The sequence below is a fragment of the Puntigrus tetrazona genome, chromosome 20 (genome assembly GCF_018831695.1).
Source record: "Puntigrus tetrazona isolate hp1 chromosome 20, ASM1883169v1, whole genome shotgun sequence".
Classification (NCBI taxonomy): Eukaryota; Metazoa; Chordata; class Actinopteri; order Cypriniformes; family Cyprinidae; genus Puntigrus; species Puntigrus tetrazona.
Window position 1 is genome coordinate 12,101,611 of NC_056718.1, and position 24,959 is coordinate 12,126,569.

Here is a 24,959-nt window from a genome sequence, read left to right on the forward strand (position 1 = left end):
ATCAACTGTAGACTGACATCTGCGCGGGACCAATCAAATGTTTCTCTCAGTCAAAGGTGCGCGGTCTTCCTACACGAGACCGCCCAAATCAGAAAATTCCTCACGTGAGCTACACTGATGCTGCTGATGTTCGGCTGAATATTCTGAATATAGAAGGTAAGAACTCGTGCTTCATTAGCGCGGTTGTGCGATATATTGCAGAACTTCTGCTTTAAAGTGCGTAGGCCAGTGTCATTTCTGCGGGATGCCTATAAGAATGCTAATTTCTTTCGCGGTTTTTATTAGCGAGCATTTAGTACCGTGTTATGATTAGTTTGGGCAGACTCCGTTCAAGGCCCAGCTAAACTGGACATCAGCTGATGCTTTTCAAACTTTGCTGCTCAGTGTTCATGTGATGCTGCTTTTATTTTTATACGGATAAAGCAAAAATGACAAATCTTGTTCGGCAGTGTAAGTCAAGCCATAGTCTGCTGTTTAAAATGCAGAGCTTATAAGTTTTCAAGTGTATTGGCAGATTTGTAATTCAATATTATCGGACAACAGAGCTTTCTTTCAGATTTTTAGTTTAATTCATTGCTGTCTTAAGGTCCTCTCTGTCTCTGATTTTTCTCTTTAGCTCTCTCTCCTCTTATAATTCCTCTCTTTCCTTCTTTTGTAAAGAGTGGTGGTTAATCCTCCTGACATGTCATCATATTTAATTCATAAGCTCTTGTACACTGTCTGGCTTTTGCTTTTAGTTTGGCTCAGTTTTTTGCATCTGTTCAATGTTCTGTTGCGCTTGAGGCTTTATTTGTTTTTATTTTAGTGTCCTACTTTCTAGCTTGTCTGAAAAAATGCATGTCTATGTTTACTCTCATCCAGGCCAGGTGGCAGTTACAGTGATCTCCCAGCATGCAGCTGGATTCTGTGTGGAAAATATTAACCTTTCACTCTGTCAGGAGGTGCTCCGCCGAGCTGCTTTAATAATTCCTGCTGGCTTTGTGAATAGATGACAGCTGAATGTGACTTTAAAATGACACTGTGCATAAAGGAGTTGGTTGCTCCAGTGACAAATAATAATAATACATTTGATAGATTTAATTATATATATATATATATATATATATATATATATATATATATATATATATATATATATATATATATATATATATATATATTTGTTAAGCTACAAACTGTTTTATACTAGTGATCCTGATGTTATGTATTCTGTTCCCTTTGCCTCAGCATGAGAAGTCATTTGCACAGACATGGATAAACATGAGAGATTGAAGAAAATTGGGGAGGGATCTCTCAGGGAAAGCCATCCTGGTCAAACTCAAGGACAGACAGCCGCACAATATAGGTTATCAAGGAGATTGGCATCTCCAGGGTGAGATAATTCTTTTCATTAGATGTCTTTTGATAAGTGTTTCTGCTATTAAAAACCTAATTATTTTAAACAAGATGAGGTGTGAGTATACTTGTTCATCTGATGTCCAACAAAAGAAAGGCAAGAATCAGTAAAGAGGTGGCAGTTCTGGCCAACATGAGCCATCCAAACATAGTCCAGCACAAGGAATCCTTTGAAGGTAAAGCCCGCCTTCATACGAAAAAGTCATCTATATTCTGAGAAATGTATAAGTGATATAGGATAAGATGCTTCATTGCCCAGCTTTGCCATAATGTTGGCAGTCGTGATAAACGGGTGTCTACGAGGTCTTTGGTCTTTAGTTGACCGATCTTGATTAATCTGAGAACATTAGTTCCGGCACAGACCAGACTCCACTGCGTTTCTGTTCTAAAAAGCTTGTGTCTGGTTGATAGATCAGTCAGTCTGCATGATAAGGAGGAGCTCCAAGCTCTTGAATGTAATTATAGAGAGGATGTCGTTGAGCTAATGATAGTTTCTCTACATGATGTCATGCAGCAGCGGTATCTCTGACATCCGGATGGCAGGCTAATTAATGACATAAAACTGGGGTGGAATATGAATGTTAATGATATTAGCATTAGAGGGGATTATGTCACCTCAATTCTATTTTAAATATAGAGTGAAATCTAATACTTTTAATCTGATTATATTTACTGTATTTATTATATCTGATCTGTTTACGTCACTTTGATCAGTTAAACCCATCATTTTTTTTTTTTTATTACTTAAAATAAATTTTATTGTGTAAACCTCAAGAAGCCACCCAGGCTGGTATTTGAAACATTGCTGTTGGTCTAGCTTGGGGTGCAAGAGGTCCTGGGTACCAATCCCAGACGAGCGCCTAATTGAAGTACACCTTTTTTTTTATCTCTCTTTTCTTCAGAGAGTGGTTGTTTGTACATCGTGAATGGACTACTGTGAGGGAGGAGACCTGTTTAAGAAGATCAATAATCAAAGAGGGACTCTGTTCCCTGAGGAACAGGTAAGAGGAGCAGAACAAAGATGTTCAGTTAAGCTCTGCACCAACAACAGGCTGCAAATTAACAAAGCTTTAAAGTTTTTTTTTTTCACTCCTACAAAAATATACCATTAAATAAATAATAATTGTTCATTTAGAATTTCCTGACAATATAACAAAATGAAAAATTCGTAGAGCTTGTTGAATGTTAGCAAAATATTTTTTGCAATTATAATCTTGCTGATAAATCTAAAGCACTGAACACTGTTTGTTGTTTTCTGGAAGATTCTTGACTGGTTGTGCAGATCTGCCTGGCTCTGAAACACGTTACATGGCCGCAAAAATCCTACACCGACATCAAATCACAGGTACCACCGCTTTTGTGGAAATTCAGCAAAATGCATAATATACTTTGACCTGGTTTATATATACCTCATGCATAACTTTTGCTTTCTATCAAGAATATTTTTCTGACCAAAGATGGTACCATTCAGCTGGGTGACTTTGGAATCGCTAGAGTTTTGAATAGGCAAGTAAATTCAATTGGATTTCAAACCAGCATAAAGAGCCCATTCACACCAAGCTCGATAAATATAACTATAAAGATATAGTCCTAAAAATAACATTTTTAATATTAATGAATAGCAGAATCCACACCAGAATGATAATGTGATCAAAAAGAAAGATATTGGAATAATTTTCAGAACAATTTTTTCCAGACGATGAACGATATAAACATTGACAGCCAATCAGAATCCGTCCTCTTATCACAAGCTCGAGAATTTAAAGCGCAGATGCGTGTCCGCTAAGAATAAACAGACAATATTGTTCTCTTTATAGTTTATCGCTATTGTGCTTGGTGTCAACAGGCCTTAAGGACTGTGGTGAGAGTGGCCTTCATAGATAATGTGGTTATGTGTGCAGCACCGTGGAGTTGGCGAGGACATGTATCGGCACACCTTACTACCTGTCACCAGAGATATGTGAAAATAAACCATACAACAACAAGAGGTAAAAGTACTTCCTGTTCTGAGCCTCGGGGTGTATATGGACAGGACAGAATCTACAGAGCTTTCAGTGACTCTTGTACAGTTTGCTGAATCATTAGAGTGGTGATGTAAGTTTATATGAGTTTATCTGATCTCAGCAGCTAAATATTGATCCCAAGTCATGTGTTCCCAGACAGTTTGAAACTTGATCGGTCTTGATGTTTTTAGTCCAGCTGTATTACATTACTGGTTTTAATTTGGTACTATATATATATATATATATTTTTTTTTTTTTTTTTTTTAAAGAATTCCTTTAAGCTCACCAAATCTGCATTTATCTGGTCAAAAATATAGTAAAACAAATTCTATTGTTAAATATTCATTATAAATTAAAAACTGCATTCTATTTGAACATATTTTAAAATGTAATTTATTCTTCTGATGGCAAAGCTTAATTCTCAGCAGCCATTTTACTCCATTCTTCAGTGTCACATGATCCTTCAGAAGTCATTAAACTGATTTTGTGCTTAAAAACATCTGTATTTAAAGCAGTTATGCTGCTTAATATTTTTTGTAAAACCATGTTTATTTTTGTTCCCATAATTTGACAAATATAAATGAAAATATAATGAATGACTTTAACTTTTTCAATATATTTACTGCAATTTGCTACATCCTTACTGATTACAAGTATCTTACTTGGTTTTCAGTTCTGACAATTTCATCACATCCTGAATGATGAAATATAATATGAACATTCTGACTGTGATTAATTGGATTTTGAAACCACATTTATTGATTTGAAATTTAAGCTTGTAATTTAAACATTAGATTCAATGTACTCCTTGCAAAAAGGATTGTGCTAAGCCATGTTGTTTGATATTAAAATCACTTTATATTTTCTATGCTGTTTGTTTGTGTATACATGTTTGCATGTGCACACGTGTGAGTAATCCACATGTGCCACCCAAAAATTTACCCATTTGTCCCACTTTCTCCCCTGTCTGTCTGCTTTGTTTTTTGTCTCTCTCTTTCTTTCTCGTTGTCCTGTCTGGTCCGAACCCTAGTGATATCTGGGCCCTAGGATGTGTCCTGTATGAAATGTGCACGCTTAAGCATGCAGTAAAGTACCTCATGTTCTCAATAGTAGCTTTGCGTGCAAGGGAGTTTTTGAAAACAGAACTACCTCTTTCAGTATCTTTTAAGTTGTCTCTGTATGTAGGTCTCATTCTCTCTCCTCTTCCTCTCTCACTTCCTCTTCTTTCATTATTTACACCGTAGAATGTTCTGAGGAGACTAATATTTTTCAGTGGAGAGGCAAGCAAAACTGCAGCAGCCTTAAGAATTGATGATCAGCTGTGTGAGAGATGCTTTCCTGTGAAAATTCTCTTGAAAGATTTCTTTTTCAGTGTTTTTTTTTTTGATGTTGTAGGTTTACGTGATTATGACTTAAGTGAAGGTGGTATTACCATTTTTGTTGTAAGTAGAAGCAATTATGTGATGTCTTTCACTCAGTTTGAGGCCGGAAACATGAAGAACCTGGTGTTAAAAATCATCCGTGGTTCTGTACCCTCCTGTTTTTGCAGCATTACTCCCAAGACTTGCGCTCTCTCCTGGCCCAGCTGTTCAAGCGCAACCCCCGGGAGAGACCGTCCGTCTCAGCCATTTTGGACAAGCCTTTTCTTTCTCACAGGATTCACAGGTTTCTCAGCCCTCAGGTGACGATGCAAACAGACATTTAATGGCAGTGTGATGATGTATCAGTCTGTGTGTTGTGACTCAGATGTTATATAACGCTCGGGTCTGATTCCAGATCCAGTCCTACATGAGATGGAGAATTAGTTTATTTAGTATGTTTCCTTGTATGTTGCAGATTATTGCTCAGGAATTCAGCCACTCACTTCACCTTAATCAGCCTAAAACGAGTGTGGCTCAGGGAGCACCAGGTAAACCATACATTAATAACTAATAAATTTGTTATCCTCTTAATGTTGTTGTATATTTGGACTATTCTGTTATCATTATGCTAAGGGGAAAAATTACAGTAGTCACTTATCGAGATGTGCCTGGAGTATATTGTTAAAGGATTAGTTCACCCCAGTATCAAAATTGTTTCGTTCCAAACCCATAAGACCTTTTGATTAAATTTAACCGTCTATAGACAGCAACACAAGTGCAATGTTCCCAGATCCAGAGACGTAGTAAATACATTGGCAAAACAGTCCATGTGACATCATTGGGTCAACTCCAGTTTTGCAACGTTACAAGAATACTTTTTCTTTTTTAAACAGTGGTTTTTACGCCAAATACTGTACATTCTTAACTAATCTCCAAAAATGCAGAAGACATAACTTATGGGAGAAAAAATGGTTCAGTAAATTTTTAATTTTCATTTCTTTTCGCAAAAATAGGTTTCTCATAGCATCGCAAAACTGACGCTTCTGCCACTGATGTCACATGGACTGTTTTACTGATGTATTTACGCTTCAGTTGTGTTGCTGTCTGTGCCCTCTGATAGCTCTTCAATTTCATAAAATATCTGAACAAAGATATTTGTTCAGATAGATGATGAACATCTAAGATGAACAAAGGTCTTTGTTTGGAAATGGCATGAGGGCAAGTAATTAATGACAGAATTTAATTTTGAACTACCCCTTTAAATTGTTCTTTTGAGGTCCACATACCAGAAATTCAGTTGTTCTGTTCCTCTTCACCCCCAGCCAAACGCCCGCGCCAGGCCCTATCCCCATCTCTCCAGCTCAGAAAATCACAAAGCCAGCAGCCAAATATGGAGTGCTTTAACAGTCCGGAGACCATCTGACGCCATCAGAAAGGTCCCGGATTCAGCAAAGAAACCAGTCAAACTCAAGCAGGTGAGAACCATGGGAAATAAGGACCCCATGTATGTCATTGGCTTATCCACTCCTATGTTTTGCCCATACACTATCACTCAGTATTATAGGAGGGACACTGAGAGGGCACTTGTGTAAATTCAGACTTTTGTTGATGTTGTCCCACTGTGTGCTATAAATGAGAGCGAGAGACCTCTGATCCTCGCCCCTCGGTCTCATGTGTTGTCCAGGCTCCCCCTCCTGCAGCAGCTCAGAGGAGAGTGAGTCGAGTGGAGGAGGAGAGGAGGAAGCATGAGGTACATAAGAGAGTGCCCACTATCTGCAGAACCTTCTACTAACACCCAATCCCCATCCTCCTTTTTAATCCTCTTAACCCTGTGTAAATAGACACTGTCCTCCACCAAAACCTTTTGCCCTGTGAGCCTTAAATATAGGTTTACCCTTTATACCACTAATATGTCCCATTTATCGGTATACTCTAGTGGTTAAAGATCTGAGCTGCTTTCAGAAATAATGTATTTATTTTGCAAAGAATGATAAGTCAATTATCTCTGTTTTTTTCTTCAGTGAAACATTTCTTATCTTTCCCTTCCTTTTGTTGGTGTCCTTCTGCTTCTCTCCAACTGCTGTCATTCATATGGTGGGTATCTACATTTTGTTTCCTTTTCCACCCCTCTCTTTACAAACCCTTTCACCACTCTATTCTTCATTCTAAATGTGTCTACAGCTTCTCTATCTTCTCAGATGCAAGATGCTAAACCGCTTTTTTTTCAATGACTGAACCATTTTAGGAAAAAATACTCATTTAAGATTGTAAATGGATGTTGGACTGCTCCTGCCTCTCTTTGCCACATGAAGCTGTACAAACAAATTTTTCCATGAGATTACTATTGCAAACAAGTAACTGGAAATACTGTTTGCATCATGTCTTGGTCATGTTGTGTTTCAGGAAGGCGTGAGGAAGAAACGGATGGAGATGATGGAGAGGGAAAGGAAGCAAAGAGAACAGGTGAGCTGTTGTTGACATTGTGGCATAGCATCATGTGACAAGCTTTTTTACTATCCTAAATCATATTTTACAACAATACATATTATTTCAAATCATGGTCTTTGTACTCTTGGATCATTTAAGAATTTGAGAAAATGCAGCGCAGCTGTTTTCTGCATCTATAATAGTGAGAAATATTAGGATATATATACATAGTTACATACTACATTGTATGTTAATTTTGTTTTGTGCCTGTCAGTGTTGGTGATTGAATGAGTTCACATCAAGTTCAGTAAATGTTGGCTGTCTCTAGTTTCATTAAATGGATGGATGCTATTTGTAATGTGTCTCTTGGGTAGACATTTAAAAGCCTTTTGATTGAGTTAGTGAGTAATTGTGTTTCTCTCTGTAGATGTTGTTGCTGAAAGCTGCTCAGATGAAGAGATTTGAGAGAGAAAAGGTGAACTGATCAGTGCCCTTCTGCAAATGGTCATTTACAATAAACTGGTATGGTTTCATTTGTTTATATTCAAACTTTTAACTCAGACCTTTTATATTGTAGCTGAACCGGATAAAACTGGCTCGGGAACAGGGCTGAGACATGTGCTCAGTTCCAGTGGAGGCAGCAGCCCTGAACGAAAGGTACAATAGTTTTCCTTGCCTGCTACTGATTAGTCAATAAAAGCTGCAGATATTATAAAGGTTTCTCATTCAGCGTATATTTTTGCATAGTTTTATGGAGGTGGAGGTGGTGGTGGTGGTGGTGTTGGAGCACCACATTCCTCTGGAATAGGCCCATCCCTTGTGCCTGGCCCCACCCCTACTCCTGGTCCTGTTCCTGCTTTAGCTGCAAGCAGAGCTCCATATGACCATGTCCACACAGCAGCTGAAAAACCATGCAAACCTACACCTAAAGATGGTGCTGGGGAAGGAGCCAAGTCTTCGGGGGACAATGGCAGGTGAATGCGATGGATGTGAAAGAAAATGTGCCAAGTGCTTTTGCATTCCTGTCTTTTAGAATAATTTTTCATTTAATGTGCATATGTTGTTATCATTTAAAGCACAGCTACAGACTCGGGTCGCTGAATGGTCATGCCTGCATCCCGGTTAAGGATAGTGTTAGGAAAGAATCCCCGTAAAGCAAGTCTCCAAAATGAGCAGATTTCAAAGAACGACTATGCCAACAGGTCAGGCGGCTGTGTGCTTCATTAATAATATTGGTCAGATATTCAGTCTGTCTTGAGTCTGACGATCTGCCAAGCAGAGCTAAGATCAACTTTTTCATCTCGGTCGCTAGGTTTCGAGGTCAGCTGGCGGCAGAGAGGGCTAAGCAGGTGGAAGAGTTTCTGCAGCGGAAAAAGAAGCCATGCTGAATAAAGTCCGTGCAGAAGGACAGTTGGTACGCTGCGTTTTTATCATGGCCTCTTCTGGTTAAATTAATGTTTTGGTTTCAGTAAATGTTATTTACGGTGTCTAGCATGTCTAGCAAATAAATTTTCACTCTAGATCATTTTCAGGTCAACATGGTATGAAAAAAACACCCTCTATTTTGTACATTCATCTTGTTGTGAAATGTTAATAAAATGTCATGACCTTTTGGTAAAATGATAGACTTCTCTCTGGTGAGGTATACTGACATCTCCAGTTGTTTACTTCGCCAAAACCCTGTCCCTTTTTACAATCAACCACAAGCTCACATTCAGATCGTTCTTCATTTAGTTAATAACAGATGTATAGAAATAAGGTGTCGAAGAACTGATAATACATTTAATTATGTGGCTTTTGTAATATCGGATTAACCATTGGGTGAATAGGGGGCCCGGCAAAACCTGGCCGCCATCTTTGCAAGCTGGACAAACTCCTCCCGATGCAGGAGACCCCAAGTCAACAAAGAGGAGGAGGTAGGAGTCCTGTCTGGGACCAATCAACACTCCTCAATCCATCAAGTCACTTAAACCCTTCATTGTTCGGCTCCTTATTTTAAGTTGTAAATGCCTACCTGATGTTAGTGCGTCTGCTCACCAGCACCATCTGATGCCCAGTACCTGCACAGTGTATGTTTGTTGAATGTGGCTGTGAAATACACTGAAAATGTTTTCCATTTCATCCAATACCACATTCTGGCAAAAATTCCCAATGCTGTTTTTATCTTTTGTCTGTGTGTTATTCTGTTATTCTGCTTCAACTCTCCTTGTTTTGGGTCCTCATCATTTTTTCAGTTTTTGAGAGTATTCAGTGTGTCTGCAGGATCCCAGCTGAAGACTAACTGCTTTTTTATGGTTCTTATCATTGAATGGCTTTGATTCTGTTTTAATTTTTAAGTTTGCTGTTCCCATAATACAGTGTAAAATGTTTAATACTGTTTTTCTCTTCCAATGTACTTGCATTTAATATACACAACAAGTGTCTTTTTGCCGCTCTTCTTATGTTTGTTGGAAGGAGATGGTGGAAAGAGAACAAAAGAGAAATGATATGTGATTTTGTGTTTTTCTAAGGAGTACTTGCGAGATTACTTACAGATCCGACTACAGAACTTCAATGAACGCCAGCAGATCAAAGCTCGCCTCAGAGGAGAGAAGGTATATGCGCTCACGTATAGTATAGGCCCATTTGACATTTGTGTTGTCAACTACATCATTGTACATATTTTAATGTTTACTGTAATTTATGTGCATAAGTTTTAGTGCTTTTACACATCATTAAATTTAATTTTAAATGTATTAATTTGCTATATTTGGACCGTCTATCTCAGTATGACAGCGACGGCTCAGACAGTCAGGAGTCATGTGAAGAGGCAGTACTCAGGAGGAAGAAAATCGAGGCTTTAAAGGTTTTGCATTTTAATATACGTTTTTTTTTCTAAATAAATGATAATAATAATTTGGAACAAAAATGGAATCATATACTACAATTAAATGTTTGAGGTTGGTGGGTTTTTTTTTAAAAGTATCTTATGCTCATCAAGGCTGAATTAGTGTCACCTTTTAGTATCAGAATGCAAAAGCAACCAGACTGTTATTTGAGTAAAACAATGATCAAGAATTTGTGCTTTTATACAAGGCCCAGTCAAAGGCCTGCATGCTGTAATTAAAGAACAGCTGGAAAAGAAGAGAAGAGAAGCATATGAGAGGGAGAAGAAAGCTTTGGGAGGATCATGTATGTCATCTTTTTTTCCAAAGCTCTCTTCTTTCCTTGTTTCTCCTCATCCGTCTCTTATGTATTTTATTATATCTTTTGTTTTGTGACAAAGCAGCTCATTGCACGAGGAGTGAAGGTTGCTGTTGGAGCTGTGGGTGGAACTCCACCTCCTGCAGCCCCTGCCACTCAGCCATCTGACTCCACCCTCAGGAAGATGCTTCCAAAGCCACACCCTCCTCTAGACCCACCACTCCAGCCATCTCCATGACTGCTGCTCTGAAGGATGTGGGCGCAGTTAGTCACCCACCACACTGATTTAATAAATCACCCTTGCTGTATTTGTTTTAATGGCCATCCAGTTCTTACGTATTTTCTTTTTTGGTAGATTTCATCAGGACAGAGTTCTCCTATGAAAGAGGACTCCCTTAAAGCGGAAACAGCAGGTGTACAGGTGGGAAATGTGTATTTGGATGATGTGAAATACCATTAATCGGTGAGAGCAGTTTATTGAATAATGTGAGTCTGACTATAACGTTTTTTTTGTTGTTGTTGTTGTTGTTTGCTTTTTTAGAGTGACAAGAAGGAGATTCTTCGCAGACTTAATCAGAAGGTCCAGTCCACTGGGCAAGATGCTGTGAAAGATGACACACCTTGCAGCAGGGCACCATGCCCAACTCCTCAACAGATCCAGCCTGCTATCACAGAAGAAAGACCTCCTACCGCTGGTGATAGGAGGAAATGGGAAACTGTTGCTCCACCCATATTGTCTGTAGCCGAACAAACTCTGGAGGAGACTGCGCAACTCTGGCAGGTATAAACGCAACAGTCTGTTACAATATGTTGTTATTGCTGTAAAACCATGTGTAACATGAATATATTTTATAGGATGTTTGAAGACAAATGCACCTTAAGTAGATTCTATACAATCTAAAAGAATCTAAATCATTTGTCTCTGATTCCTTGTACGTAGTTAAACATTAGGTGTACTGTACAGTACTAAAGATGTTTTATTTTATGGTTATGGTTTTATTTACAAATATGTCAACATAATGGAATGTGAAGTGATCACATTTAACTATTTAAACCTTAAATATGACACAACTCACAATTCCTGTTTTTCCATTCTCACATTTAAGACCTCTAGCATTGCTAATCAAGGCTTCATTATACTATTTAATATATTTAAGACATTTTATGATCTTAAATGTGGTACAACTGCATTTATGGCATTTAAATTACTAAAGACCAGTCAGATCGGAAGACTTAATTTTATTAGATTTTTGTATGTGTGTGTGTGTGTGTGTGTGTGTGTGTGTGTGTGTGTGTGTGTGTGTGTGTAGTAGTAGTTCAGTAATAAAAGATACGATTCGAGCACCATTCACATTCTTTTTTTTCCCTTCTCTTGTTCCATCTCAGTGTCCCAGGTGGCATCTCCAGAGACGAATGCTCCCTCTGGTGGAGACAGGAAGAAGTGGCAGACTGATTGTGCCCCTCCTCTGTCTGTGGCTCAGCAGACTCTGGAAGAAACTAGCCTTACAACAGCAGCTCAGCTTACAGGTAAAGATCCTCATCCTGGGATTCTGTAATTTGCAGTTTTGCAAGACTTTTTTTTTTTTTATCAAATTGATAAAAGGTGGAGGTTGTTGCCTTAACCTACTAAGAAAATGTTGCATAGATTCACAGATACCAACCTGACAAATGACCAAGTTTCTTGCAGCACATTTGCAAGACTCTAATGAGAAGTGATTGTGCCAACAAGAATCAAAATATAGCAGCGTTGAAAAGCACACACCCATCAGCTCTCATTACATCAGAATCACATATTCATTGTGTGTTCAGTTATGAAGGCAACATTTAGGTGAGCTACAGTGAGAAATTGATGGCTACAGCAGGCTATGGTGCACATTACAATAATTTGACTTTTGTTTTTGCTAGTCAAGTAGATGCAGAATAAAAGTAGCCAAGTAATTATTCACATCCTTAGTACTTCCAGAGTGAATAGATTATGTATTAGAGAGTGTTTTGTTTTGTAACCATGGATGTTGTGTTGTTACGTTGCTCTGGGACTCCAGCGCTCTATAGCAACTGGATTAATAATAAATAAGGCATTAGGTTATTTGCTAGATTTCTAGCATTCTGTGCCTGGAGAGCAAAATTATGTTGTTTCTATGTATATAATAAAATGGGTAGCTTATTTCTATGCAGTAACATGGATCGTTTTTAAACTTATTTCCGAAAAAACAGCAGGTGAAGTCATTTGCATGGAAGATTGGCAGGGTGAGGGGCTAAGAAAGGCTTGGGGGCGGAGTCCAGACTCAGAGGTTCTGAAGGTGTTGGAAGAGGCAGAGCTCCAGCCCTTTACCGAGAAACTAGATCCTGCCAGCACCTGTGACCACACACTGACTGGTGAGTCTTTGATCAGTGTCTTTTCATCTGTGTGATCTGTGCAGTCTTACCGACAATAGCTTGCTGTTAATCCCGAGTTTCTGTTTGCTTTTTTTTTCCTCCAGAAAGCCTTAATCTAGAAGAGTCTTTAGATGTCACTCATGAAACCAAACAAGTGCCTCTCTTCCTCAGCCATGCCAGCCTGCCTTTGGCCTTGCCAAACAAGAAGTGACATGTCAGGAGACAGTGCCAATCACAGCAGAGGTTAAAAGTCAGGAACTAATCTCACCAACAACAGAAGAGATCCAAAAGACTCTGTGTGAAGAAATTGAGACAGAGGGTGAGAATAGTGTTGCGCTGAAAATGAATGCAGTGCTCTTTGCCAGATACCTTATTTAAGATCAAAATGTGTAGAAATTCATTGGTAGTGAGACCTTTGCACTTTTACTGTTTGTAACAAACCTTTTCTGTCCTTCCAGTGGTGGATGATATGGAGTCAGTAGTTCTAGATGAAGTCTCTCAGCAAACCTCAAAGCCGCCCCCAGCAGATGTTATGCAAGCATGGACACATGACAGTCCAGTGTCTCCGTAAGCATTTTTTTATTTATAATTTTGGCATTAATATGTGTATCACTGTTAAAATTTAATATACAATTTTATTTTCCAAAATCTAATTATCATTTAAAATACTGTGTTTTAAATATTTCTATATTATCACCTAAACAGTCTGACAAAAGAAGAAATCACAAAAAAAAATCTTTGCTGAAAACTTTAAATCATTGCTTATTATTTTTATGTTAGGCCAGCAGAGGGCAGAGTAATACAAGAAGAGTGCACAAAGACACAAAGAGAAGAGAAACACCCTGAACCTGCAGGTAGTCTCCGATGCAATACTAAGAAACCTTATCTCCTCTCACACAAGCATGTCTCATTATGTGCCATTTCAAAGCACTCCTGTATCCTCTTTAAAATTCATTTACTTTCTTACAATGTTAATCCTTTAGAAGCATAAAGAATGCCAGTTTGAACGGAACTTCACTGTGGAAAAAAAACACTTTTGTTGGCTGCTGCTTTTACAGATGAGTCTCTGTTTGTGAAGCTAAGCAGTAGTCCAGCTCTCACAGACGAACAGTAGCGTTGACTATGCTGTCTGCTCAATCCTCCTTGGAAGACTCTTCCTCCATCGCCTCACGCTCCCGCTCTGTCTCCCCACTGCGCCTCAAAGACATGGTGACGCACTTCTCATTGGCCTCTCCACTGGGCTCTTTGACACAAACAACCCTAAGGTGAGCACTGGAACCTCACTGTAACAAGTGTTAGTCTATATTTGTTTTTTCTCTTGCATGTTAGACTGTAAATCAGTGACACTAAACTCTGGCTAGATCTTCAAAGGCTAAAGGCAGGAATAGACTACATGACTTTTTGAATCCGAACAGATTTAAAAGCTCTATGCATCACTTGCCAACTTTGTAATTACTGATCATACAGTAAACATTGGAGAATCAAACACTACCAGAGTTTCTGCACAAACCCACACAGAAATATGCACCTTGTTGCTAGGAAACACTTGATAAATGTAAACAATGTGTGTTGTAATATCTGCTCAAATATCAAACATGTTTGATGTCCTCTGAACCGGATAGAATCAAACCAGAAAGTCAAACTAGGGCAAACATCACATTGAAATCTGAAAAAGATTGTTCAGTGTATTTCAGCCTTAACTGCTACAGAAATGCAGATGAGACACTGTGAATGATTTATTGCAAGCACAGATATTAAGCGAAAGGTATATTTACAAAGTGTAATGTAGTTACAAGAGTGCAGATCCAGTGACTTTTCTGTGCACAAGCTTCTCTGCCTTGAACTTGATGAGGGCAGCAACTGGCAGCCAATGGAGTGAGACAAAAGGGGCGTATTGTCCGCTCTCTTGGTTCATTGAAGACCAGACGTGCCGCTGCATTCTGGATCATTTAGAGAGTTTAGATTTTTCCTTTTGAGCAGGAAGGCCAGCTAAAAACATTACTGTCCGGTCATGGCAGATAATTTCTTGACAAGGAGTGGTGTAGCATGCTTAATAATTAAGGGTATGATTTGCTTGATCTTCAAAGCCCCCTTTAAGATTTGTGAACTTCTTAAGTTTGTGAACTTCCAATTGAAATTCATAAACAATATCGCAGTATTCCCAGGTTCCTAGCTAGGAAAAAGGAGTTAAGGTAAAGTTGGTATTCTTTCGCCTGGGAAAAAAAAAAAAAAAAAGTCTGTTGGGCATGCCGAGATCTGTGTTGATGTTGTCTCATAAAGAAGAGGGTTCAGAGAACAGAACCCTGAGGTACCCCCTGTTAGCTGACCTGACTCTCTCCTACTTCTAAAGTAGGGCTGAAACCAGCAAAGTACTGTCTCCTGTGATTCCCAGGATTGAGAGACAGTTTTGTGGTTATCAGTGTTGAATCCTTCCAGATAAGTCCAACTAAATGAAGACAGACAATCTCCCACCAGCCACAGGATTTTAGTGACAGATAGCAAGTCTGTGAATACTGGCTCTTAAAACCTGACTGATTACACTGTCTAGCAAGTTGTTCTGTGAGCAGAAAGAAGAAACCTGAAGAGAGGAGAAGAGACCTGAGGGTTACCCAAGCCCTTTTTATGCAACCCTGGGAAAAGGGTCATGGGCAGGCAGGATGTAGGATGTTTCAAGAAAGTTAAGAGACCTTAGCCTGGAGAGTGGAGCATAGTGGGTGGGTGGTTGTCCATGAATATGTGGTGTGAAAACTGACTGACTTTAAGGGACACAGTAATTAGCCATGAATCAAACAGTTTGGAGTAAGATCAGAAATACCAGAAGATAAACTACAAAGGCCTGTAATAATCTTTAAAAATGCATAGTTATACCTTAAGAAGAATTAGTATTATTGAAGTATAATTTATACTAACATATTATTAATTAATGTTTGCTTTTATTTCTACATTTTGAGACTTAAATTTTTAGTTTTATTTAGTTTTAATTTAATTGTTTTTTTTGTCAATTTATTTTGAAGTATTTTTACTTCAAACTAAATTATTTCAGTTAATTGACTAAAGCATTATGTGTATTGTTTTTTTCATTTTTAATAGTTTACAAAACAACACAGTGAAGAAATCCAGGTGTGTGTTTGTCTTAATTGAAAGATAAAAGACTATTACAGAGCATAGTAATGGAGGACCCCACTGCTGCCATTTATCATACTGATTACACTACAAGGCAAGAGAGGAAGAGAGCACTAAAAAGAGCAGGAGAAAGAAAGAGAGGACACTATATAGCAGGAGAAACAGATGGCAGCACTTTAACATAGAATGATAGAGGAGCCTAGATTTGTACATCTCAGAATTTTTTGTTTGGGGTGATTTGTTTTCTACAGACTGAAATGTATGTTTGTGTGCACATAATGGTGTCTGCATAGGAGGATAGGCATATGTATATGAGTGTGGATGTGCCTCAGGCCATTGCTGTGCTGGAAGGACTGCTGAATGTGTGTGTGTGTGTGTGTGTGTGTTTGAGCTCCTGAGTGGAGCGTTATTAATGCGATTCTTCCACATCCTTGATGTGCCAGTAAACCAAAGGACTTTGCGCTGGCCTGTGTACTTTTCGCCCACCCCACAGCGCATACATACACAAATACTTTTCTTTGCCTTCACAAAAGCACATTAACATTCACACCCACACCTACACTTTTACAAACACGCCTACACATTTGGCCTTTTGCTTTGCTTGCACCCAACCTCTGGACAACTGGACAGTCAGATCACACACACACTAAATGGCGCTCTTCTCAGCTCAGGCTGTCAGTCCGCTTAATCAGTAGTTTAGCACTCCTCTCCACTGTGCAAGTGCGAGAACACAGTGCGCCTCTGTACCGACGGCTGTGGTGGAGATGGATGATCTGCGCTGATATTAAAGCCTCCTCAGCTCTGTGGAGACAATTTTAAGTCCCTGCTGGGTGTTAAATAGCTAAGTCGCTTTTATTCCTGCACACGATTCAGACTGAATAAGTTCTAACGGAAGCTTAGAGATTGTGCTTATGCATTTCTTTGTTCCAATTCGCATTGATTAAAGAGCCGCTTTTATACTTTTATAGTCCAATTAAAATGTCAAGGTGTCTTTCACCAAAAATAGTTGTAAGCTCATAAGTGTTACTTTTTCTCTCACATAATATTTTCTTCTATCCTAGCTTACCTTGCAAAGTGAACAATATGTAAATTGATTTACTAGTGCTAAAGTCAGCGTGAAATGGAAATTAATCCTGTTTATATTTTATAATGCCAGTCTTGCAGTGAAATAAGACTTCTTTCTGGTGATGTTTGTTGGACTTCTCCAATCATTTAATCGGCTTAAACCTCTTCTATGTCTTACAATCGACTGCAAACGTGCATTTAGATCTGCCTCCTTTCAATCAACAACCCATGGATTGGAACCATTTCTCACTAAGTTTCTTAAAAGAATCTGATGCTAATTTAGTTACATCATAACTTTAATTTCATAACAATCATTATGCACTTCATTTTACACTTAAGCTTTAAACGGGATGTTTTTTGTTACTGTGCCTCCAAGACATCCGTGTAAACACCCTCTTCACTTGAGATGAACTGAAAAACTGTGCTTATTTAAGGTTGCTGTCAGGTGCAATATAGTTGGCTCTGCCTCATCCTTCAATGACAACCTCTTTGCACAGCCTGCAATATATTTGTGACAGGTTCACAAAACAATCCACAGTGAAATGTGCTGCACAAACTGCGAAGGTCAGACTGAAATAATCAGGGATGTTGTTAAAAATAAACTCCAATGCTTGTTTCTAACATTAGGATCCTTCTGTCTATGCAGAGACACGGGTGTACCTCACAGCACAATGTTTCCTAAACTTCCTGCACCTCTAGATACTAAAAATATTTTTTTATGCGCTCTGTCATTTACTTGCTCATGGCTGTGATAAATATAACATAAGAAATATTTGCAGCTTCATTTTCATAAATAGCCTGAGAAAACTGAGAGGGAGTTTTGCACTAGAGTATATTAAGTATAAAATTTGCTTTAAAGAACTTAAAATATTTCTGATCTGTGATGTTTAATATCACTTGTGTGTCTGCTGTCAGATGCTGAGGACGTGCTCTTTACCAGACCTCAGTAAAGCATTCATTGATGCTGCAGAACCTGAAGTTGCAGTCGCCTCCTGACAACAACCTGAGATTGAAGATCTGGAGGATAAAGCAGATGAGCAGTCTGAATCTGAAGAGTAAGACATACACAACTGGCACACACACACTTGCATGCATTACACGCTTTTTTTTACTTACTTTTTACTTATCTATATCTTTTTCAGTGTGTATGAGGATGATGATTTGAGGGAGCTCAGAGCTTCTATGAGAGGCTTCTTCATGAGCAGCGCAGTGATGATGAAGATGACGAAGAAGAGGACGAGGATGGTGGTGGATCCAACAGTAGTCCAGCTGATGAAGAGCCAGCTGGCCTTGATAGGTTGGCTAGTGCTGGTGTTGACAAACACAGTCCAGAGGAGGAGTGGTTTTAATGGAATGGCTGAGGAGGAGGATGATGTTAGCCATGGTGAAGAAGAGCCAGGAGGTCCAGTTACCAACGGAATGGAGGTTGAAGAGGATGAAGAGCAGAACAGTAGTGAAGGCCAGCTCAATGAGGAGTGGCAGTCTGGTAATGCAATCACAACTGCATCCATAAACAGCTGCAGATACTAACCATATCTACAAACAGAGCACAAAGGCTGAACGCATACTCCCAAAAACAGGAAAGAACAACTGCATCCACAAATGCAGCATTACATTCGGTCTGGCAGAGCACTTTTAGCTGTAGCTTAGCATAGATCATTGAATCTCTGCAGTGATTAGGATTGGGCGATATGGCCAAAAATTTTATCACAATAATTCATATCAGTCGATATAGATAATAATCAAATCTTTATTTCTTTTAAAGTTTAAAGATTAAAATTTTAGTCCATTTACTTTTCCTTAACAAAATTAAATGTATAACTAGAAATATAAAAATAAAATTGCCTGATAATATTAATAATAATATTACTTTTTCTCTTAGAAATCCACATTTGATAGTAGCTTGAGATAGGATGCATAAATAAATGTTCATTTTTAAAATCAGTAACATCTGTAAAAGTGTAATAACTCAGTTCTATATTAAATTCATTCTGACCAAGAATCAATCTTTTTTTTTTTTTTTTTTTTTTTTTGTTTGTTTGTTTTTGTTTTTTTAAGCATTTGTCTCCCATAGTGGCATACATTTTAAATAATGTTAAAGACAGTTCAAACTCATACACTCATAACACCTCAATACCATGGTAAAAATATAACTATATGGTTTTTAGGTAGTAATATTTGTATGAAAACAGATGTCTAAATTCAGTACAAACGCACACTTGAAATGGGTTAATCACAAGTATATGCACTATAATTATATACCATTACTCTGTAATAAAATTTTATGTGAATATCCCAAATTTCTGCTACAATAACATGGTGCAGATAGTGTTACTACAGTAAATCCATGGTAAATGATGGCAATGCCGTGAGATGTGAAATGTGTAGATTCTCGCTGCCTCTTTGCACACAGCGTTTTTCTCCTGTTTGCCTTTTAAACTAGTTTAAATCACAGTCGTGTGTGTTCTTCTCTGAATGCAAGCGCTTTGCACTGGATTTCACAGCACTGTTTAGTGCTCGTCGTGACCGAGTAAACTCTTTTGCTCTAGTGAGCTCACGCCACGCCGCACTTTGCAACACTTTGATCCAAGCAGATAAATGGTCCGTGGTACAATAATTCAAATGAGTTGCAGTTTTGTTACGCTATTGCCGTAAAAACATTATATCGAACATTTATTAAACTTTTCATATCGCTTTATCAGGACAAATATATTGCGATAACTATCGTTATTCATTTTCTGTCTGTTCTACTACACAATGTCAAGTTTTATTACAGAGGAGTCAAGTTTTAAATATCGAAACTCTTTGTTCATTTTTGAGCTAGATGCTCATGGTCTAATTAGATTCAATCACCTATAATAAGCTGCAGCAAAGTATTATCGCCAAACCCAGAGATTGGGCTAAATGGATTCAAAATGGTAAAACACAACTGTTTAACTAGGCAAGTTGGAAAATGAACTCATTTTCAAAAAAGCCACAAATACATCCTTGTACACAAAGCACCATCTTTCTGTATTTTTCAACACAGCACAACAGCTACTATAACTGCATAATATAGTGCAACAGCTAAACTTCTGTAAGCACTGCACAACAGCTAACCACATCTGCTAACACAGCTAAAAGCTAAACACATATGCCAAAACAACAGCTAACACAGCACAACATTTAACCACATCTGTTAGCACAGCTTAAAAGCTAACCAAATCCATTAGCACAAACACAAAAACTAACTACATTAGCTTAGCAGCTAACCACTCGTTAGCACAGCTTTCAGCAGCTAGCCACATCAGCTTACTGTAATCGTTAACATAGTTCAGCAGTTGATCTGTTAACTAGGCTAACAGCTTCAAGCCACTTCTGGCGCTAAAATAGCACAACAGCATAGCTAACAATTGCATATCTGCATCTTCTAGAGCAGTTCAACAAACACTTGCAGCACAATAGCTTATCATATTCATACAGAAACAACAGGTAAGCTAAATTGCTCAAATATAGACACCATCCACACACACAGCTAAACAATTGTACTCTCACTGCGTGAACTTTGATAGATGCATCTTAATCTCTGTGCATTGTATGAATGCAGATGATAGCAGCTTAGGAAGAGGACGCATTTAAGACCTTTGAGCAACAGGACAGTATCTTCAGTCGCCTGGAGGAGCTGCGATTCCATCTAGAGCAGGCCATGGGCTTTGAGAACTTCATTCAAGCCTACAACAAAATCAAGGTATGAGTTCCTCAGTTTTGCATTAAATGTCAACTCTCACCATGTCTCCAGTGAGATTCAGTGGTTTTGCGCCCGGGTGAATGCATTGCATGGAAATACTGCATAACTAAGAGGTCTTTAGTGGTCAAACACCACCACAATAATGCAGCTATGTACTTTTAGATGAGGACACTCATAAATTTTTGTTTTTAGCTGTCGGGTTCATTCTGTGAATTAGATACAGATGTTACCCTTAACCTTTAAGAATGTTAAATGTGCTGCCTTATTATGCTTTTTTTTTATATAGTTTGTTGCACTGGAAGTAAACTGCTGTAATGTTTTGCTGTCGGTTACAAAAAAACCCAGTTTATGAAACCCTGGAGAGTTAATGACTTCACTATTGCTAACTTAAAGGAATAGTTCAGTTGGAAATATTTCTTTTATTTGCTCACCTTCATGTCATTTGAATCCTTAATTTATATTGTGGAACACACGCTATTTTGGGTAATGCTAGTGACCAAAAAGTTTCAAAACCCTTTGACTTTCTGAGTTTTTATTTTGTTTGTTTTTTGTCTAGTATATCTTGTCCAATTTTATTTTTGTGTTACATAGAAGAACGTCAGTCATGTAGGTTTGTAACATCAGATGAGTAAATGATGGATGAATCTTTAATCTTTGGGTAAATTATGCCTTTTAGAATTTGGGTTACATCTGGCACTGTACCTTTAATTGGTTTGCTTGACTTTATCCAGCATATCCAGATTGTTATTTGTATTTTGTTTGTTTATTTAGGCAACCATGAGGATGAAGACGAGAACATTGCAATGGGCTCAGCATGGTGCAAAGCATTTTGGGGACTGAGCACCAACACTTGTATCCTAAAATCCTACATTTGGTGATGCAGATGGAGCCTACCAGGAGGGTAAAGTGTTTACACACATTCTCACTTTCTGATCCATTCATGCACCATTTCTTTGATGTTCTTCATATACAGTCACACTAGTTCATTCAACCAGATATTTGCAAAAATAGAGCAAATGAAATGGCTCAACATGAATGTGTAGAAGAGAGTAGTTATGTGTCATTCAGTGCAGTGTGAATCAAGTACTTTAGAGAATGCACTGAAAACACATTCATAAAGAGACTGAGCTTTTATTCAGACATAACCTCTCTGTGTCTGTGTATGTATATATGTAGAATTTATTAATAATAATAATGACTTTTTTATTATTAAATTATTACGAATGTTTTTTATAACTACTAATAATAATATATTGATTTACACTGTATACAATAAATAAAGTGAAATGTATTATTATGTATAATGTATTATTTAATTATCAGCTTTATGGTTATTATTATTATTATTAGTAATAATAGTAACACCATATATACATAATGTCTTTCTTTTTCAGCTATTTTTAGGTTTTTAGTCTCTAGACTGACCGACATAAGCCAGTGACAAAAATTGCCAAAATTGTAATAATAAAATTCATTAATAAAATACAAAACTAATACTGTTCAGTTCTTATGGCTCATTTCCACTGGCGGAGCACGGAAATCCAGCTCGCGATTCCACTGCCACTAGTATCCTTACCTGATAGGTGTGGTGTATGCTGGAAAGTTCAAAACAATTCAAAACCTTTGACTTTCTGAGAAGTCTGAGAAGAACTAGCTGAACTTGAGGCTGCTTTAAACAGATAAATAAGCACTGAGTGCCTGGTCATCGCCTGAGCTCTGAAATCAGCATAGTCAATTTTCAATAGGCTATATGTTTATAAGTAAACCGTAGATTTTAGTTTTAAACAACTACAAACTCTTAAAACTACATCTCATGACACAATAACAGTAATATTTAGGTTAGCAGGTTTTAGGTAATGACGTTATTTACATTATAATTTTAAAAATTTTAACATTTTGTTACAAAACCCATCAAACTGCTTCAGAGAACATATAATAACCACCCGAAGGCATATAGGTTAGTTTTACATTGCAGCACTTGTGAATATATCCAATTTACGGAGCTTCAGGAACAAAGTCACCTAGGATGGCTTTGGGGTGAGAAGTAAAATATGGGGTAATTTTAATTTCTGGGTGAACTATTCCTCTGAAGAGAGACCAGGCAATTTTAATTCTGTCAATTATTACTCTGCCTCATGTCCTTCCGAAGTCATAAGACAAATTAACATATTATATCTTAATAAGACATAGCTAACAAAGGATTCATTTTAGATGAACTTTCTCTTTATTGTGTACAGTTCGTTCACTAGTCCAAACAGACTGGAAATGAAATAGATTAACTGTTGCAGCACAATCTCTGAGCGTAAGTCTCTGAGCAGTTCAAAGCGTTTGAGTCAGGAAACATCATTTGGGTTAGGACGCATACATGTGTCTCCTCTTGTGTATGTGACAGCTCTCTGATTGATGGAAGGGTATTTCTGGCATTTCCACTGTGTGTTCAAGGCTAACTCCTGATTATGGACTTTAATGTGACCTCTGACATCAGGAAGTTCTCTCTCAGATCTCGGTCTTGTAAGTGAGTAGATTATTTTAAAACAGTTCCTCTGTTTCTGTCTCTTCTGCCTCTCTCTCTCTTGCTCTCTCTCTCTCTCTCTCTCTCAGATAATGATGAATAGAAGTTATTCATCCATGCCGTTGGCAGCCTTGGACAATCTGCTGGCAGGCTGAAGTGTTCCCATGATGCACTCTGACAGGCTGAGGAGGTGCATGTCGGCGAAGGGGTTGAGAGAGAGAGGGTAAAAGGAAATGGGCCACTCAAGCATGGGCAGTTTAAAGTCCACGGTTGACTGTAGTTCTACTTCCATATCCCAAGTCACTGAAGCACTACTTTGTAAATTTTGTGCATATAAATGTGCTGTGGATAATAATATTTAACCAAAGCGTAGCTGGAGTGTTAGCAGGCGAGAAGGAAGAAGTCTCCGACGGAGATGTACATGTGTCCTCCTAGCTGATGACAGACTGTATGAAAATGCTGCTCGTGCTGTATTCACAACAGCTGAAGCCATGGAAACTGCTTTTTAAGGCATTAGACTGGCCAGGGAGGTCTAGTTCAGGGGTCAGAGGTCAATTATCTGCCCAATATCAGGTGCTCGCACACAACAGGCAGCGGGTTCTAACCAGCTGTCTACCTCAGACAACAGATCCGTCTAAACGTCTTGTCTAAAAATATCTTCTCAAATTTTCTGAACCTCTTTTTCTACTTTTTACACATCGTTTACATAACACGCTCAGATGATTTTGCCTCTTTTCTTACTGTTAAATCTCAAAGCAACCTTTCAGGATTTGGCAAAACTGTTATTTAAGAACTTACTATGCAGATGAAGCGCATATTTTGGGTTTTTAACATGGTAGTTTACCAAAAATGTATATTCTGTCATCATTTACTCCTCCCGTGTGTTTTTTTGTACATCACATGGGAAATGAATGGGGGCCATAACAGTCATACAGTCATAAAAAGTCGTACAGGAAATGTATGAGGGGGAGTAAATGATGCTAGAATTTTCATTCTTGGTGAACTGTCGCTATAAGAGCGTTCATAAATGCATGTTGTTTGCAGCTGCACACTCCAGTGGGTTGAATTAAATGACCTCTTTGTTTTAGTTGCTGGCAAAATGTGGTACTTGAAAGTGTACAGAAAATTGTTAAATAATTTGCAAGCATTACTGTTTGTTTGCATGTCAGAATACGTATATCTTTGTACTGAGAAATAAATGTCTTTTTTTTTTTTTGTTGTTGTTGTTGTGGGGTTTTTTTTCTAGAGAATGTGCCTGTGTGTGGTTATTTGGCAATAAAACACTCCACTTTGGAAACAGCTGAGATGAAATCAGTTGCCAATATCTATTTTCAGCTACCTAGATGGGGAGGGAGGGGTCATTTCTTCACCTCGCTGTAACCTGACTGGTCTAGTGCGCTGTCAGTCAGCAACCACCTTGCAGCTGTCGCAAGAATTGGCTGGAAGTGTGCAGGGGTTTCCCCTTATCGCAGAACACCCGTACATTCTCAGACAACCACAAACTGTTGTGGGTGTGTGCGTAAGTCGTGTCTTTGCCAGATATCTTGAGTCACGTAGTTGCAAGTCTCTACACATTCATTCATGTGTGTTTCCACCAAGGTAATTGAACATCCACAAAAGATTGTAACTGAATAAAATGCTCTGTTCAAACAGCAAAAGACACTTTGAAATTTATCAAATATGACAGTTAAGACGTGTATAATGTCACGAAGGATTTTGGTTTCAACAAATGCTGCTCTTTTCAACTTGCTATTCAAAGAAACCTAACTTCACGCCACACACAAATA

The 24,959-nt window shown here is 38.2% G+C and overlaps 1 pseudogene; it reads left to right on the top strand.

Moving 5' to 3' along the window:
* The first annotated feature begins 1,250 nt into the window (after nucleotides 1–1,250).
* LOC122324549 lies at nucleotides 1,251–18,487 on the top strand (annotated as a pseudogene).
* Nucleotides 18,488–24,959: the final 6,472 nt, after the last annotated feature.